This window comes from Myiozetetes cayanensis, unplaced genomic scaffold, assembly GCF_022539395.1.
Source record: "Myiozetetes cayanensis isolate MyiCay16 unplaced genomic scaffold, myiCay2020 scf32, whole genome shotgun sequence".
Lineage (NCBI taxonomy): Eukaryota > Metazoa > Chordata > Aves > Passeriformes > Tyrannidae > Myiozetetes > Myiozetetes cayanensis.
Genome location: NW_026087544.1, coordinates 3,162,771 through 3,180,887, shown reverse-complemented (window position 1 = coordinate 3,180,887; position 18,117 = coordinate 3,162,771).

Here is an 18,117-nt window from a genome sequence, read left to right as displayed (position 1 = left end):
GGCTGGTGAAGCCTGTCCCTTGTCCTGCCATCCCCTGTCCATCATCCTGCCATCCCCCTGTCCCAGCCCAGCCTGGGTACCCTCCATCCTCTCTCCCCCATTACCTCCGGTGGTCCCGGGGGCCGGCACGGCACAGCCCCCCCGGACACCCCGGGGTGCAGCGAGCCCGGGACGCCCCGAACACCGCCCGAAGCCCGGTCATTCCTCCCGAGGCTCGCCCAGGGCCAGCCACCCCCGCCTGGCTGCACAAGATGGATGTCCAGCCGCGGCTGGGACGGGACAGGGCAGGACGGGGCCGGAGGCTGGAGCCGGAGCTGGAGCGAAGCCGCCTCCCCCTCGCTGCCCGCCCGTGCTCGGGAGCGCCCGGCGCGTCCCCGCCCGGACCCCGCCGGACCCCGCGCCGGCCCCTGCCCTGCTCCGCCCGCCCCGCCGCGGCCTCGCCAGGCCCAAAGCGGGGACACCCGCGGCCGGACCCGCCGCTCGCCCGCTCCCGCCCGCTCCCCTCGCCGCCCCCGCACCCCGCTCACCGCCGCCTCCCCGGGGCCGCCTCCCGCCGCCGCCGCCGCTCGTGCTCCTGGGGCTCCGGGGCTCGGCGCTCCGGGCTCGCTCGCTGCTCTGCGCGGCGGCGGCGCCGCCGTCCGCTCCGCCCTCGGCGGCCGCCGGCCCGGGGAGGCCAGCGGGGCGGGCGGGAGTGGCAGGGCCGGAGCGGCCCCGGCGGCCGGGCAGGAGCGGGGGAGCCCCGGGAGAAGTTCCGGGGAAGGGCCCGGGGCAGGTGCGGGGCAGCCGCGTCTTTCCCCCCTCCTCCCGTGTTGCGGCTTCTGCGGCGGCAGGAGCGGGGTTGTCCCCCCGTGCCGGGCACCGCCAGGGCTCTGCCCGGGGCTGGGCCCTTCACAAGGACATTGTGGGGCTGGAGCGTGTCCAGAGAAGGGGACAGAGCTGGGGAAGGGGCTGGAGCACCAGGAGCGGCTGATGGAGCTGGGGGGGCTCAGCCTGGAGAAAAGGAGGCTCGGGGGGACCTTCTGGCTCTCTGCCACTGTTTGAAATTAGGCTGTGGATTTCCACCTCTGCTCCCAGGACGAGAGGACACAGGCTTAAGCTGCACCAGGGAAGGTTTAGGTTGGAGATGGGGAAGAATTTCTTCACGGAGAGGGTGATTGGACATTGGAAGGGGCTGCCCAGGCAGGTTTGGAGTCCCCATCCCTGGAGGTGTCCAAGGAAGGACTGGACACGGCTCTCAGTGCTCTGGGCTGGGGGACGAGGTGGGGATGGGGCACAGGGTGGACTCGATAATCTCAGAGGTCTTTTCCTAAATGGTTCTGCAAACAGAGCAGGGACCGAGCAGATCATTGGGCTGAGAGTGTTCCCATATGGAGGGGATGATGCTGCACAGGGCACAGAGGGGACAGGACAAGAGCAACAGCGGCTTTGAGGTCACCAAGCACTAACATCAGTGCTGCAGAGCTCAGGACCAGCATCACATCACCTTCAAAAAGTGTTTGTTGAAACAGCATTTCATAGTGTGATTTATTTATTTAATTATTTCTTTGTTTGTTTGTTTTTATTTTTTAAAAAGGCAAAAATAATAAAGAACTGTGACATTGACATGAAATACATCTGTGACCAAGAAGAAACAGGCAAAGGGCAGGAGGAGGAAATAGCACATGTATGTCCTGATGGTGGGTTTGTGTGGCTGAGGGTTTGTGAGTGACAGCAGCCACACAGAGAGGATCAGGTCAGAAGTTCAGGGTCTCGTGATGTGTTAGATGGCTTCCTCAGCCCCAGCTTCAACCATAATTCAGCTGTAAAATACACACTCAAGAAAAGCGAATGTCAACAGTTAATAAATTTCAGGGCTTTTTTTTTCTTTTTTTTTTTTCTGATGAAAAGCATATAAATACCCCAGGAAGAGCTGTAGTTGTGTCCGTGACTTCAGTGCCCAGCTCTCCATGAACGTTACCTGGAATGCAGAGGGATCTCTGGTGTTCCCAAGCAGTGTCACCTCCTTACATAACCAGGGACAGGATGAGGACTGCAGCCACCATCCCCAGGGATTCTCCTGCAGAGCACTGTGCCAGAGGCAGCAGCAATGCACTCACCGCCCTCCCCACACTCCTCCATCATCACTTGCAAAACTTCAGGGACACGAGCAGATTTGTTGGAGTCTGAGGCAAAAAAAACAACAAAAAGCAACAATATTTTAGCTGTCACATCGCACTCCATCAGGAACAAAATGCTGAATATTACTTGTGTGGCTGTACAGATGGGAAAACCAAGACAAAGATGAAATGACTTACCCAAAATCTCCAGCAAGTGAGCAGCCAGGAGACACACACACAGCTCAGAGTCCCCACTCATCCTCTCTAACTGAGATCAAACTGCTCTATTTCTCCCTCTCACAGCTCTGCGTGTGCAGCAGGAATAAATAGCAGAGAATTTTGCTTCCAGGTACAACTCATGACTGCTGATACTGATCTGTAAATCCCTGTTTTTATGGCTTAAGTCCTAGCAAGGTGTCTCTCCCTCCCCGGGGACCACCGTGCTGGGAGTGAGCAGGTGAATCACTGTGTAATTTGTGTTGCTGGAGGCACGGCGGTGTCAGCAGAGGGATTTCCACATTTTCTGTCTCTACAGGACTTGGCAGCCTCAGCAGAGGCTCAGTTGCTCCTCTCACAGAGGGACAGTCGGTGTGGCAAAATCATCTGCCTTGAAGGATGCTCAGCACTGGTGGTGGAGCAACTTGTTTCCTCTGAGTACAAACCTTATCGTGAAATCTGTGAACTTAGGAAGTTACAAGCTCGATGTTTAAAAACATGAGGTTGTCTCTGGAAACCATGCAGAGACAAAACATCTGCAATAACTTGTGTTTTAAAAGCTGTGAGTCAGTAAAAACATCATTTCTACTGACAGAAACTGCACAAGGACACTCAATTCCTTTAAGGGGCTCGCAGTAAATGGAAATATTTGAGCATTCTGCAAGGCTTTTACTTTAAATTTCCTCTGAAATTAAACCTGTAATAAACTTTGCCCCAAATATCAACACATTTGCAGTTTTTCCCACTCAGCACTGACTGAAGAGTTTTATTGTATCCAGTGAACCACACACTTATCTACTGCGTGGCTTGTGGACCTTCTTCTAAGTTTCAAAACAATGAGGGTCCAGGCACACTCAGGGCCTGACTCAGCAAGACAGAGCTCCCAGTTGATGTCTGTTGTGGGAAGGTTGACTTTTTTCCCCATTTTCTGCAGGTTTGAGTGGAAGCTGATAACATTTATTGCTGAGTCAGACTTTGCAAGTACATGAAATTAGATCTGGATGAGCCTGAACCCGGTTATGAAACGATTAGAAGGGAAGGAGAAAGAGGTCCAAGTTCAGCTGCAATCAAAGGCACTTTTCCTAATGAGTCCTACAGGGAATAAAGCTGGATCTTCATTTCTCCCAGCCCCAAACTCTGCCCTCTTTCAGCAGGACAATGCAGCCCCACAGACAGAGCCTGTTTCACTCCTGAGCTGCTGCACTTTCTCTCTTGTATAACAGCTGATTGCTCGTCAGCAAATCCAGGCTGTCAACAGGGTGTTAAATCCTGTGTCCACACCTTGTCTCTCCCTGGGTGCATTTCCCAATTTATAACAAATCCCATCATTTCAGGGACATCCACGGTGTTACTGACATCAACTTACACCTGCTTGGAGCTTGTAAAACCTTCTGACATCCCCAGAGCGCGGGTTTCTGCTCCACACCATCCCAACAACAACACAAGGTTATAAGGCAAAGAGAATTGATTCTCTGCATCCTGTCACGTGCAGGATACAACCTGTAATGTCCTGGACACAGCCCAAGAAATCCAGTGACCCTTCCCACTGCAGTTTCGTAAAAAAAAAAATAAATTGTAATTTATCACAACCCTTCTGTTTATATAAAACATGAGTTGCCACAGTAATGTCTTTTCTAAGCTTTCCAATTCAAAGCCACTGATATTAAATTATACCAGCATTTCACTCCCCTTTTCCTGCTATGTTGCAACAGTGAAAGACTGAAGGAAAAACGTTGTTATTTATCCCCAAAACCTGCAGCAGGATTGCAGGTTTTCACCTGATTTTGCAGCCAAGTTGCAGGGGTTGCACTGAGGCTTCTGCAGACAAATTAAAATGAAGCATAATCCCTCAGGACTTCTTTGATTCCAAAATAATAATTGCCCAATTGGATAAATTATCACAAGTTCATCTGATGTAAATATCTAGCTAAGGCCCATTTGCTGATTTAATGAAATTCAGAAACAATTTGTGATTGCATAATGACCTTGGATTCCTGGCTGATAGAATCAGAGGGCTGGAGAGTAAATGAAAGTGTATTCGACACCGTGCAGGCTAATAACCCATTATTTTATTGCTGTAGCTGTTAGAATAAAGGTGGTGACTGTATGATGGTTCTGTCCTCAGTGTCTGAACTTAAACTGCACAAAAAAAAAAAAGGAACTGGTCCTCTCTAAACTTACAATAATAGTTTTTTAAACCATAATCATGGAAGAATCGGGGGGGGAAAAACACTCATTACAAAGACCTCAACACAATCTTTTGAAGTGCAAACATAATATTTTCTTTACAGATGAGATTGCAGCATCTCATTAGGAGTAATGACTTAATGGTGTAATTAACAATGAGTACCCACATCGCTTGCCAGCACCTCCCTTGGCTGGGGCCGTGGGTGCGGGGTCACCGAGCAAACACACCTCGTGTCCCACCTCCAGCCCCCATCCCACATTCCAGAGGGTGCCGTGTCCTTGCCGAGGATCTGACCGTGAAGGGTCACTTACCACACACCAGCATCCCAGTTCTGTGGAGGCAGGGGAGCTCCAGAGCCTGTTCCCAGAGCAGACAGGACCACATCTCCCCTGCTGAAAGCCCCGTCCCTCCTCAGACTGGAGCACGCCTGGGTCTTTTCCATACCCACTGTCTGCTGGGTGAAGCTACCAGGTAATTAGGCAGATGAGGTGGGAGGTGTGGGATCTGGGGAGGGATGGCTGGTCCCAAGGCAGTTCTCCACAAAAAGGTCTAACAGGTTTCCAAAGGGAAAGCCTGGTCTGGCTTTTCCATGAGCTCCAGCCCTGGGGCAGCAGTGCCAGGGTCGTTCTCCTCTCCCAGCTCAGCCAGGGTTGTTAAAGTTGCCTGAAAAGGTAGGAAAGGCTGAATCCCAACTGGGAGCTTCACAGGGACAGCAGAAAGGGTGAGGAGGCAGGAACAGGGCTCCCTTTATCAAAACCACCGGCAAGCCTGGGCTTTCCTCCTTTGTGACTGTCACTCTGGAAGGGACATAGGGTGGAGGCTTCTTGTGCAGCTTCCCAAACACTTCCCTACCCTGCAAGGAGGCCAGAAAAGCCCAGAGTCAGTCTGGTGTCTGCAATCCTGCAGAGTCAGGAGAAAGGCAGGCCCTGATTGGGGTTTCTGGTTCAAGGAATTTATAAATATCATAGGAGGCTGTGAAACTCTCTGGGGAAGGAAGTGCAAATCCCACTTCCCGCTGCTCAGCTCTGGCAGGGAACTGCTTATTATCATACACAGGGATTCCCATTTTTCAGTCTAACAACAACATAATGGGCTGCCTTTAATATTTGCTTTCTGCAAGCAAGAATTAACTTGTCCAAAGCTGTAGCAGCCTGGCATTTACTACCAGAGGAGCCTTTTGGCAAGGAAATGACCCTTGGAGAGCTAAACCAGGAGCAGAGACAGGAGCCTGTGCACCTCTCCTGGTTTTAATCACAGGTGTTGGTGCTGGAATTATATTTGAATTAGCCTTCCCAGCAATCTTTTATCCCTGCATCTCCTCACTACAATGGAAGTGGGATCTGCAGCAGCAGCTCATACCTGCAGGAAGCATCTGACCAAGGGGAAATGCAGGGGGAACTGGAGAGGGTGATGGGGAGGGTCTGTGTCATTTTTATGGCAGCAACCTGGAGGACCAGAAGGAAATAGTCCTCCCCACATCCCACTTTCAGTTGGAAACTGGGCTTTTCTCTGGTGAGGAAGCTGGGGAATGAATTCCCTGCAGACCCTTTGCCCTGGGATCTTCTCCAGCTCCTGATCATAGAATGTTTCGGGTGGAATGAGACCTTAAACCTCATCTCATTCCTAACCCCTTGCCATGGGCAGGGACACCTTCCACTATCCCAGATTGCTCCAAGCCCCATCCAGCCTGGCCTTGGACACTTCCAGAGTGTTTTATTCCTCCTCCCAGCCCAATGGTGAACGTGCAAAAGGGAAACACCTGAGCAGAACTAGCCCATGGCCAAGCAGAAAGTCACCTGCCTCTTGCCTGTGCCAGCCAAGGGGAAAAGGGCAACAACAACAAAATATTTTACTCATCCATGAAAAGGAAAGGGAGTTACCCCAGGCAAGGGCCCTACAAGGCCATGCAGAACAAGCCAGCATTCACTCACAGCACCGGAACTGATGGGAATGGAGCATATTGGAACAGGTTTTTGTAGGATACTTGACAAATCCTCCAACAAAGGTAGGCGTGGGTAGGTCACATAACACAGCCCAGCCCAGGGCCACAGTTTGCAGAGTGACTTAAACAAAGCTGCTGGATTTGCAGGAGACAAAGAGATGTGAGAGGGAACTGAAGTTCCCTTATCCCCTACACAGCCCCTGCCAGGAGAGGCACAGTCTCAGGCAGGAAAAACTGGGACAGCAGAGCTCAACACGAGCAATAACAAGTGTTATTCTTTCAGCTGACAAACTGTGCTCTCTGCTCAAAGGCAGCTGCAACCACATATTTTCTGCTCTTACCCAACTTCTTCCTGTGCAGCTCTGGGGAGCCAGGCACTCGCTCAGCCCGTGGCTGGGTGGTGCCTCAGTGTGTCACCCAGGGACCAAACCTTGTCCTGCCAGCTGGGCTCGCTGGCAGAAGCAGCTTCCATTTTTCTACTTTTATTTTGCAAAATTCAGGCAATATGGTATGGGGAAGCGTGGGGGGGAAGGAAGAAAAATAAACATAAAATAAAATAAATAAATAAATAAAATTAAATAAATAAATAAAAACTAATTGTAATGTTTTAGCAGCTAGAGGAAGTCAGGGACATCCCTTTGACTCTCTAGGCTTGCTGGTGGCCACACAATGAGACAAACATTGCCTTGAAATTAAATGTCATATATATTGAAATGAGAGAATGCCTAATTCAGTAAGTACTTGCTTCCCTGTTTCCTTTCATGGGGTTTAAACACTTGCTTTCCTTAAACATGGTCACACAGTGACTGTATTGTAGCCAAGGGGTAATTTTTGATTAGCAGGTAAAAGCAGCAATCCAGGTATTTGTCTGCCAGCTGCTGGAAGCCCTTTAAGATCCATGGAATTCCTTCATTACCTATTCCTGACCTCTTCCAGAGGCATAGCTCGTCCCATCCAGGGTCAGAGGTAGTGACTGCCAGTATCCAGGGATTAGACATGGCAGGAACCACAAGTCTCCAGACATTCCTTCTGCCCTCAGCCAAGCCCCAGGCCAGCAGCACACCCAGGCCTAGGGCTGCAGGACAGGCTTTGTAAAGGCATCAGTGAGGTCATATCATAATGAACTCACCTGGACCTGGATAAGAGATGTGTGTTTCCAGTTAGTGCTGCTGTGTTGTCCTAAGTGAATTTAATCATCCCATGGCCTTGGAGACCCTCCAGCATCTCTTACTCCTCCTGCTGTCAGGTGTTAGCAGGAGCTTGTCTTAAACCAGCTGTTTCAGGAGAGGCTGCTCCTCAGCTCTTTTATTAGTTGCTCCACTATAATTACAATTACAATAACACTTAGACTTTTGAAAGCACTCTTTGTTTTCTGATTGCTTCCTGAACACCAGCGAATAATCCCGGCTTTACGCTGCTTCCTGGGGAAGAGCAGGAATTTTTCCTACAAAAAAGGCTGTTACTTCATGGTAACAGTAAAGCAGATGGTGAATGGGAGGGAACACGAGGCACCTGTGTCTCCTCAGAGCCTGTGCTGAGATGTTCTCCCAGCACAGTCATCCTGGGTCCTTTTGGGCAGAGACAGAGTGTCACTGTCCCCATCCGAGCGGCGACGCCACCCTGAATCCATCCCTGGAGTCAGCTGTTGCCTCCTCAGCGGATCGTGAGTCACTTCCACTCCAGTTATGACTCAGTTGACTGGAAACTTTGCCTGAGTGAAGGCTGAATGTCTTGCTCGTGTTTCTCCTGAGGTTTCTCCCCGTGGAGCCCCTGGGCAGGGGGTCAGCCCTGCCCCTGCCACCAAGGGCCAGGCAGGTCACCCAGCAGTGCTCAGAGACCCACAGCAGCACACTTATCTTCCAAAGACCATGGGAAGGGGTAAGCTCATGGTGTCTGCAGCTCACGACCAGCATCCCCAGCGGAAAATCCCAATTACATCCTCAAAACATTTGGGGGTGCTTTGCTTTTCAGCACTTTCCCTGTGCCGCCCTTCGGAAGGGAAGTGTTTGCGTAAATAACAGCAGATGCGTTTGAAAATAGCTCGGTCTCCCAGCCCGTGTTTAGCGACAGAAATGAGCAAGGATGGAGCAGTTGCATCTGAAGTGAGAAAGCTGGCAGATGGTTTGCAGGAGCCGCAGCCTGGTGCTGGTGCTTGCTGCCCGCATGGATTGAAGCACCCAGGGCAGCCCCAGCTCCCTCCCAGGGCTCAGCACCAGCAGGAACATCCTCAGAACGCTGCTTGGGGTTTTTTGCCGGCTTGTTTCAGGCATTAGAGTGTTCGTGCTGGAGGTGCTGGCTCCATCCAGCCCCTTCGCTGCCTCCCCCGGGCCAGCCCCCTTTGTCCCACTGCCTGGTGGGTGCTGTTCTCCATCCTGAGGTCTCTGAGCAAAGCACAGCCAGGCCAGGGAGCTGCAGCCTCCCCCTTTCCCCTCACTGAGCCCCGAAGGTGGGAAATGGGTTGTTGCCTACGAGCAGCTTGGTAACAATTCCCACATTGCAAGGAATGGCTCTGAGCTCCCACTGCAGCAGGACTGGCTCAGTGTCTGTCTCTGAGAAGGAAGCTTTGCCCTGGGACAGGCTGCTGCTGGCCAACTGCACTGTGACAGCAGCTCCTCTCCTTCCTTCCATCCAAAAACCTTCATGGTCTTCTCCTTCAGCTCACAAACCTTCCAAACACGTGCAGTTCTCACACACGGCGCTTTCATTTCCGTCTCCATGGGCCACCAAAACCTCCAGCCTTCCAAAGGCGTGTCCACTTGGGAATGACAAACTCCTGTACGTGACTGATGAGGGTGTGGGTGCAGCCCTGACAGTGGGGGAAGATTAAGATGTCATGGGCTAAAGTTGTATCAGCATTTAGCCAGGTACTGGGGAAAAAACTGAACCGCTGACCCCACAGCACACAGCCCAGCAATGACCTGAGCAGTGTGGGGGCAAACAGCAAGGGTTTGGGTCACCTGCTCTCTTGGCTTTAGACTAAAATAGGTGGGTGGATGTTGGATTGAGCCCTGCTCCAGCCATCAGGCAGAGCCAGCGAGGAGCAAGTCCCCGGCATTGTACCCACTTGGTGGGGAGGGCTGGGACAAAGCTGCGCTCCCAGGGCTGTTTTCTCAAGGAACAAACGTGCCAGGGATGAGGGTATTTATCTGCCACATCTCACTTGTACTCAAAACAGCCAAAAAGTCTGCCAAGACCTGCCTGCCCCGTGTGATACAGCAGGATGTGTGCTGAGCTCGCGGGGTGACGGGGGCAGTTCCTAAGGTTACCTTAATAACAGAAAACCGTGCACTTGCGTTTCCAGAGTTGCAGAAACCGCAGAGATATCAGGGCATTTAATCACTCGTTTGACTGCCTGTGCCGTGTGTTGTGGTGAGGTGCTGCATTCCAGGCTGACGGCTCCTGTCACCACCGGCTGCTGCTGCCGGGAGGGACCAGGGCTCCCCAGCCCTGACAGCACCTCCTTTGCTCATCCTCTCCTCTCCATCCGGTGATTCTGTGACTCTCAAAATGAGCTGTTGAGTCGTGGAGTCATAAAACATCCTGAGCTGGAAGGGACACACGAGGGTCATTGAGTGCAGCTCCTGTTCCACCCGGGGAAACGGCCCCGTGTGGGCAAGGGGGTGGCACAGCAGGGTGGCCATAAATGGCCCATTTGTCAGTGGCCTGGCTGTTCTGAGAGCTGATGACAGTGTTTGCCCTGGGTAACCAGGGAACCTGCAGCGCTGGGGTTTATCTGCCAGGGCCCCTTGGCCAGGGCCAGGCTGGTGGTAACGGGGCTGCCCTGGAGATCCTTCCTGCCTCGATGACTGGGCCAGGCGGGCACAGGGGGACAGGATTTCCTCCACAGACTGAGCTCCCAGGAGATAAGGAAAGCAAACACACGTTGGTGTGTTTTGCTGTAAAGAAAAAGAAATCCTTTTTTTTTAACCAAGGAACCCAATAACACCTCTGAGTTAATTGTAGAACAAAAGAGGCCTCGGTTTCTGCCACCCATCATGGAAAAGGTTGGATCCAAATATACATACATTAAAAATAAAAAGGTATAAACAAAGCTTCCTTCCTTAAGAGCTTCCCTGGTAAACTTGGACCCTGCCGGAGCCCGGCTGCCTCCAGCTCATCTTCCTGTTGGTGGAGGCTGCTCTGGCGTGGAGCTGAACCCCCAGGGAGACCCCAGGCACCTCTTAGGACCATTTCCTTGGAAAATGGTTTGTTTTCAGCAGCATCTTTGATCAAATGAAGGCCCAAAGTCTTTCCTTCGCTCTGTGTCCTGGGAGGCTGTTGCGGTTTGGAGGGCGTGAGATGGGCACTGAGCCTCCCTCATTCCTTCTCTGCTCTGAGGCCCAAAAACATGTTGGATTATCAAACAGGACCGAATTTCCCTGCAGAGCTCGAGCTGGAGGGACCAGCAAGGTGTGGAAGCCTGAGTGGGATCCCTGGGGGAGTGGGGACACGGGAGCACCAGCCCTGTGGACACCTCACCCACCTCTCCGTGGGCTCCTTCCACCTCCAGAAGGGCCTGTGGGGTTTCATTTGTTCATCTGGAACTCCTGTTCCTCAGGGGAAAGCCTCTGCTTCCACCTCCAAGAGGATTACTGGGGCCACAGGACCAAATCCCTCTGTTCCTTACACCCCTGTAAATCTGGAGTAAATAAATCCTGTTAAGCCATTGGGGCCACTCTGGGCTTACCCAGACAGAAATGGCAGGACTATAAATAAGATCTTGGTTTGATTAGGGAAATAAAGGCAGGAAAAAAGCACTTGTAAGATATCCAGAGGAAATATAAGCTCCCCCCTCTACAAGCAGTTATGCCGACAATGATGAATTTGTCCACGAATGCCAGTCAGAGAATGAGTCATGTTTCATAAATAAATTACAGCAAGATATTCATAGAATCATAGAATATCCTGAGCTGGAAGGGACCCACAAGGATCCTCAAGGTCCAGCTCCTGGCTCTGCCCAGGACAACCCCAAATGGTCTTAGGAATCTTAGGAAATGCCCTGGTAATATTCATTTAATCCATGAAATCTGTAGCCTGAGATGCCACTAAATAGTCAAAATTAAGAGTAATTCAGTGGCTCCATATCAAGCACATACAGTTATTGTAGCTGATGTTAGAGCCACACATTTCTGGCAGTGTCCACTCATCCCTTAGTGGAGCCAAACTGGTATGGAGAAGCTGCTAACTGGGGTTTGTACCCCGTGTCCTCAACCCCTGGGGTCAGGGGGGCAGTGGCAGCGGTGGGTGCTGCCTGTGCCAGGTGACTTGTCCCCTCCCATGGCTGCTCTCCACAACAGCTCTTCCCTCCCTCTCTCTTTTCAGAGAAAGGCTGCTTTTGCAGTCCACTGCAGTTAAATGACTTGCTGGGGATCAAAAACAAGAGCTGGGAAGAGAGAGCTCAGGGCCTTGGCTTTGGTGTTTCACCCCGTCCTGCCTCCCCCAGCCTTGCCATACTTAGAGGCAGAATTATCAGCAGAAGGGTTTCTAAAACGTCAAAACAGTTTCTCTCCTGTCAGCCAGAGAATTTGTGTAAATAGGGCCTCTTTAAAGAACCTCTTGCCAGCTCAGAACTCCCTTTCATCTCCCCAGGATTTATTTTATGCTGGTTTTGAGAGATTTTAAAACAATCTCTAAGGAAGAGCGAGGATGGAAAGTTCTGAGTCCTCGGAGCTGGTGGGTGTGGGGCACCACGGAGCTCCAGTGGGATCCTGGGTCTGCTGTCACCTGCCAGGGGTGACAAAGCCAGGCAGAAAGGCTGTGAAACAGAAACTGAGGGGTGATTTCCTCTCGTGATTCACAGGAGGTGGCTGCTCAAAACTGCCGCAGCCTGCTGGGTAACAGCTCCGTGTGCTCTGCAGCAAGTTGGAAAAGCAGCTCTGGGAACAGAATATTCCAAAAAGCTGCATTTCCCAGGCCAGCAGAGAAAACAACGGCGTGACACGGTTCATTCCCAGCCCCAGGTGCTTTGAGAGAGAGGAAGAGTGTGGGTCAAGGAGAGCTGGGTAACCAGGGGGCATCGCTGCTCCCACGGGATGGGGAAGGTCATTGCCACGCGCGGGAGCGGAGCTGGCATCGCACGGGGTCAACTGCTCTGCCCTGGCTGCAGCTTCGCCCACTCCACAGCCACACCCACGGAAAGCTGCGAAAAACTCCCACGAGTTTTGAGACACACAAAAATATCGTTTGTCCAAGCCCCCTGTCCCTGCGTTCCCGCCCTGTTAGCGCTCGGAGTTCCAGGGGCCGACAAGCAGGAGCTGTTTCAAAGCTGCATCCCAGCCTGTCCCAGCAAACCCACCGAGCCATACTGGTTTGACAGCCCCATCTCCCTCCTACACTGGCGCTGCACTCCCTAACGAGCCGAGCAAGACGAGCAAACACACACACACACTCACTCCCAGGTTTCGGGAGGTTTGAAATCCAAAGCCACCCAATCCAGCCGAGCAAAAAGCAGCACATCGGGAGCGCGAGTGGTCCTTGCTGTTTGCTGAGCGCGGGTTTCGGCTCTGGAGCAGCGTCTCAGGGCACTGTAAATGTCTGGCTGTGCCCACAGAGAGCAGCCTCCCGGGAAGGGATGCCAATCCCGGGAAAGGATGCCATCCCCATACATGGAGACAGCTGCTGCAGGGAGCTTCACCGGGGCCCTGCACTTAAAAGGAGCAAAGCTCTTCCAAAGGCAGCTGCTCGGGGGAGGTGAAACCCACTGCTGGCAGTGCCCCTGCTCAGCCAGACCAGAGTTTGGGGCCGTTGTTTCCTGCCATCCTCAGGTTGTCGGTGTGTGCTCAGTGCCCTGTGGAGCCCTGGGTTGTTCCACTCGCCTGTGTCGGGCGGCCGGGAGGAGGGATGGGCTGTCCCCACACGTGCTGCTTGAGAAACCAGGCAAAGCCACAGACTGCTGTCTGGCAGGGATTAAAATCCCCAGGGAATGCCAGCCATGCAGGTTATCCCTGCTCCTCGTGGCATTAACACTTTATTCCCACCCTGATCTCTCCTGCTGTGAGACCCGGAGCTCAGGCTGTGGTCACACGTGTCGTGGGCTGCGTGTGCTGGCGGTGCAGGGGTTGGAGCAGGGATGCAGAAGGTCAAGGGGCTGTGGGAGCAGAACTTGGGGCTCCATCCACCAGCAGACACTGTCACATCTCGCAGCACCATCTGCCAGGTCCAGCCCCCGCGGTGCTGACCCAGCTCAGCCTCCACACACTCCCTGCTCTGCTTTAAATAACATTCAGGACCAGCCAAGGCTGAGACTCTGCCCCAGAGTCTGTCAGCAGAGAGCAGCAAATAGGCATCTGCACCTTTTCTGGCTGTTCCAAACACAGCAGTGAGTCACTGGGAGAATCCGATTTCCAGCACAGTTCAAGCTCAGGGAACGGGATGTGGAAGGGAAGAAGAGCTTTCCAGATCTGATCCTCCGCTGACAATTTGCTCTTGACAGTGGTTGAAATCATCTTTGGAACCAAATCTGCATTCTGAGGGCAGTGAACTTTGCCTTTCAGCACAGCTGTGTGTGTGCCAGGGGAGGGGTTTCTTCAGGTTTTCCCATCTGTGAGAAGCACCGACAGCGCTTTTCAAACATCCCTGTGCCTCCACGTGCAGGGGCAGGTGAAACCATCCCAAATTGTTGGGAGTTTCAGAGGGAAACCAAAAGGGCCCTGCTCCTGTCCAGCCCTTCCCAGCTCTGACAAGACCAGACTGACCCTCCTCTTACCACGGATGGGGAAACTGAGACTCAGAGTGAAACATCGGTCACCCACACCAGGCTCCAGCCTCTCACTCTGGCTGGTTATTCAGCAGGCCACAATCCCTCTCTGTCACACCAGATGTGATCCTGTTCCACATTCACATCCTCTCTCTGCTTTGCTTTCACTTCCTTCCCAGAGCAGGGAAGAGCCAGGACAGTCCTCTCCACTCGCAGCCTCTCGGTTTATGAGCTGCTTTCTCCACCCCCCCCAATAAAGTTAAGACTAAATTTTAAAATTTAATCCCAGAAAAATCCCTCCTCCACAGCTCCTGGCACAAGAGCAGAAGCTGCTGGGATGTAAGGAAAGAGGAATGAGGTGTGGGATGTTCATGTATTCCCAGCACTGTGTGAGCACAGGTTTTGGGGAGCAACCAGGACCCAACTGGGGTCCCAGGCAGGGCATTCCAAGGAAGTTGCCTTCAAGGAGGCCGCCTTCTCCTCCCTGCAAGTGTTTTACAGCCCCACCAGAACAAAGGCAGCCGTGGCTGTTGTTGACTCACACGATAAGATCATTGTTGTGGGATTTATTTTTTTATTGTGTGTCACTTAGAAATAATTTTTTTTTCGAGCAAATTCGTTCTCCTCCCCTCCGCCCCCAAAGTGAAAAGGGAATCTGTGCTCAAAGCCACAGCTGAGACTGCAGAGAGACCTTCCCTTCCTGATCCTTATCTCACCAGGATGTAGGAGGATCCTTGGGGAATAGCTGGAAGCCTTTCGCTGGAGCCATCCAAGAATCCAGCAAGCTGAGCACGGCCTTTAAATGGCAAAACCATCAAGTGCTCAGGGATCAGGATCTGAAAGGCTGTTTAACCCCCTCTCACTGCGACATCCCTGGGTTCCATCACACGGGAATCACCCGGCTCTCATCCCAACCTGGAGCCTCCTTCTCCACAGGCTCAGCTAAATAATGTGAGCTAAAAACACACCTCTGAATCCTAATCTAAACCAAAGCCTTAAACTGCTGGCTCACCATGTTCCTCCAGCTGCAGCCTCGCTCACTGTCAGGCAGGTTTGGGTGGCAGCAAAGCCAGGGCTGAGTTTCTCTTGGGCTGCAACCTGGGCAGGCAGAGCAGGGGACAGGAGAGCTGGGGGGGTGCCACACAGCAGGAATGGAGTGAGAGGTGGGGGGAACAAAGTTGCTTCCACCTGGTCCTTTCCTCCACCTCGGGGTGGGTCACACCTGGACACAGCTCTGAACTGCAGCTCTCAGCAGCAGCACAGCCCTGGGGAAGGACTGAGCTGTCCTGGGTGACAGGGGCAGGTTCCAGTAGATAGCCAGGAGCTCAGGGGCTGGTGAAGAACTGTATCATCCACCCCAGCATCATCCTCGCACTTATCCAGAGCAGACTGTGCCTTTGCTCGATGGCTGATGCCCCACTGGTACCACGGAGGAATGGAGAAGTGAATCCTGGAACCTCATCCGGCTGAGCCTGATCCTCCTCACTCCCAGTCCCTTCCTGCTGCCAGCTTTACTGGCATGTGCTTCCCTAAGCCTCCTGGCAGCAGCACAGTGCGTGCTTATGGGGAGAGAAGTAGAGGAGAGAGCCCTCCAGTCGGGATCTGGGGTTGGATGCCGGTAAAAAAGCAGCCAGAAGGGGGGCAGAGCTGATTTCCACAGCAAAACGCTCCCTGATCCCACGCTCCGGCCCCATTTGGCTCCTCTCTGCAGGGAGAGTTTAATCACTTTGCAAGCTGTAAAAACCTCCAGCCCAGTGTTTCCTGAGAGTGGGGCTGCAGGAAGGCAGTGGGAGAAGAGCTGAGTGCCCACGGAAGGAGGATGCAGCACCCACAGCACCCCAGGGCTGAGGGACGGCCGTGCTCATGTGGGGCAGGGACAGGAGAAGGACACAGGCTCATCCTCCTTTGGTGACAGAGGAGTCACAGCCGCCCAGCACCCTGGTTCTGTCATTTTTAGGACAGGAAACAGATGCTGCCTGGCGGAGGAAACATCTGAAGAACATCAGTGCACCTTGTGCTGTCCCCAGCAGGAACCTGTGGGAACAGGAACGGGGGGTGCTGGGTGGAAACAGCCCAGTCCAGCCCCAGCTCTGCTGGGCTTGGTGGCACCTCCCTCAGAGACAGTGTCCCCATGGGCAAGCACCTGCCTGTGAAGGAAAAGGGAGGGGCAGATCCAGGGCTATGAAACCTCCTGCAAACACCACCTCGCCCAGAGGCCCTTCGATTCCTGCCATCCCCAAGCACCTTTCCACCAGTGGGTGCTGCTGCCTCGTCGAGCCCAGTCAGAGCATTCTCAGATGGTGAACACTCTGCTGCCAGCAGCCAGTTTGGTTTTTCTCATTATCCTGCTCTGATCTGATTGGTAATTAATTTTTCCACAAGTTTTTCCCATCCTGGCAAAGGCCAAGTGACCTCTCCCTGTCCTCACTTTAACACACAAGGCTTTCCTTATATTTTCTCTCCGCTGTCCAGCACTCAACCCCTTTGTCTGCCATCGATGAAGGCATTAAATGACACTGGTCCCAGTACCACTTGTCCCTGATGTCCACCAGGACACTGAGCCATTGAACCATCACCCTCTGGATGTCACCACCCAACCAGTTCCTCAGGCACCACAATCACAGACTCTGTCCTGATATAGATCCGATCCAGGCTGCCCACTGACATTTTGGATATCAGAGGCTGTTTATGTCCCAAATTAAGAAATACTGTGCTGAATTCCACCTTCTAGAAACCTCCTCTGCCTGAAGGTCCTCAATCTGATTTTTGCCAGCACAGCCAAGTTCAGTTGCAGGTTGGGACTGTCCATACACAGCTCCCCATGTTCCCAGCAGTTACTCCACCCAAACACCCTCCAGTCAGGGAGCAAGAAGCTCTAAAGTTGATTTCAAGCAATCAGAATTTGTCCAACTCTTTGGATAGCAGGAAAAAAAGCAGTCTCGTTTATTTCTGGCTCTGTCTGCTCTCAGATTGATGTCACTTCCCCATCCTCAGTGTTTCCAGAAAGCTGGGTGGCAGAGATGGAGGACTCGGTTTCTGGGAAACCAAGGACCACCCTGGTCGCTTAATGATTCGTTATGCTAATGAGGCACCATCCTCCTAACCATTTCCTTGCTTCTACTTGCCCAAGAGCCAGGTCACTCCACAGCTCATGCCAGTGAGCTCCTGTTTGCCTCTCTCCTCAGTTCCAGTCAGGATGGGAGCAGCTCTTTCACTGCAGACCCACATCGAGGAGTGGGGCATCACGACTGCCAGGCTCCCAGCACATCTCAGCTTTCACACCCTCTCCCTGTTACTTCCCATCACTTCCCACACCTTCCCTCACTTTTTCCATCTTCCACAAACCAGGCACAGGAAAATATGGCACCCTCTGAACATGACAAGCTTGGTTGTCGTACCGATTTCCAGCAGAAGCGAGGGCTCTCACTGACAACATCACCCGTCTTATGAGCGTTCTTGTCAGGCTGAGAAAGGCCCAAGTAAAAAGTGCTCTTCAGCCACCTCAGGGCCTTAACTGGAATGGTACAACCCGAGTTAAATCGGGTGCTGGAATTCAGTGCAATGCTCTTCAACATCCTCTGAGCTGCCTCATTTGTCACAGGGACTGCAGAGTGATTATATCGAGTGATAAGTGGCAGCTTCGCACAGTCGGCTGTGGTTGACGTTCTTGGACTTGTAAAACTGTGGCTTGAAAGAGGAAGCAGTTAAAGTCTTTATTTATGAGTTGCTGGCAAGCAGGAGTGTGGAAGCTTTTCCATTTTTTTCCCTTCAAAATAGCCCTTCCAGAGCACTTCCCTGCCACGATGCTGCTGAAGGGAAGCCGTGAGCCTCGGGAGATGTCTCCAGAGAGGGGAACAGCTCCTGGGTGCTGAGGAGTTTGCACCTCTCTGGGAAGGCAACACCTGATTTGCTGCCTGAGTGGGGAGGACGTGAAATACTGACAGAAGTTTGCACCTTGAAGTCTGAAGTCCCTGGAACA